The sequence below is a fragment of the Habropoda laboriosa genome, unplaced genomic scaffold (genome assembly GCF_001263275.1).
Source record: "Habropoda laboriosa isolate 0110345459 unplaced genomic scaffold, ASM126327v1 scaffold175, whole genome shotgun sequence".
Classification (NCBI taxonomy): Eukaryota; Metazoa; Arthropoda; class Insecta; order Hymenoptera; family Apidae; genus Habropoda; species Habropoda laboriosa.
Genome location: NW_017100347.1, coordinates 1,772,108 through 1,773,121, shown reverse-complemented (window position 1 = coordinate 1,773,121; position 1,014 = coordinate 1,772,108). Strand labels below are relative to the sequence as shown.

Here is a 1,014-nt window from a genome sequence, read left to right as displayed (position 1 = left end):
AGTTCACTAAATTGAAATATTCACTTTTTCGTAAAATTTTTTTACGTTATTAATGTTTATATTGAATACTATAATTAAAGAAATTGAAACAATATTTAAAGAAGTTATTATTATTCATTAATTTTACGAACTTTCTTCATTTTGAAAATTCGAAATCTATAATTGAACGAGAAATGAAGAAATTATTTATGTTAAATTTCGACAATAATTTTTAAATTTCAAATACAGTTGACAATAATTTATGGAGTAGAAGAGCATGCTTAAAGATATCGTTAATACTAGATAACACTGTGTACACATGATAATATAATATGTACATATGTACTACCTTTTACCTTACACTGAATCACTTTGATTTGTGGTCTAGCCCCTGGTCGTATGAAAAAGATCAAATTAAACAGGGCACCAACTAGAAGTCCTAATTCAACGCCACAAATTACGCTAACTAGAAACGTCACTATCGCTGCAAACGCATCTCGTTCTGTAATAAGCAATCAAAAATTACTGAACATGAAATACAAAAAATTCTATGATTTTAAATAAGAATATTGTGCAAAAAATGACATTCTTATTTTTAGTCGAAGAAAAAACATTGATTTAAAAAAATGCTTGAAAAGAAGTCACGCATGTGACTTAATTTCATTTAGACAGAGTGTAATTACACTTTTAAGTAAAATCATGCAAACATTGGTCCTTTCATAATATGGAAAATAAAACATTTATGAATCTTTTCCTATACGACATTTTAGTCTTACTTTGAGCTGTAAGAACGCACTGGCAGAACTTGTATGAAAATCTACGGGACCAGGGCCGCATTTATACTTTCGTAGTCCCTAGGTGCAACACATTATTTTTTTAAGTTTATTAAAAATAAAAGTCGACATTTCCATGATAACTCATTTTACTAAAATAACCATAACACAACATTGGTATACATATATTTGCATTAAAAAAACCGTATAAAAATAAATCAGTTCAAATTTAAATTAAATAAAAGTTAATAAATAAAAGTTT

The 1,014-nt window shown here is 26.8% G+C and overlaps 1 pseudogene; it reads right to left on the bottom strand.

Moving 5' to 3' along the window:
• The window catches only part of LOC108574607, a 7,815-nt pseudogene that overhangs the window by 717 nt on the left and 6,084 nt on the right, over positions 1–1,014 (bottom strand).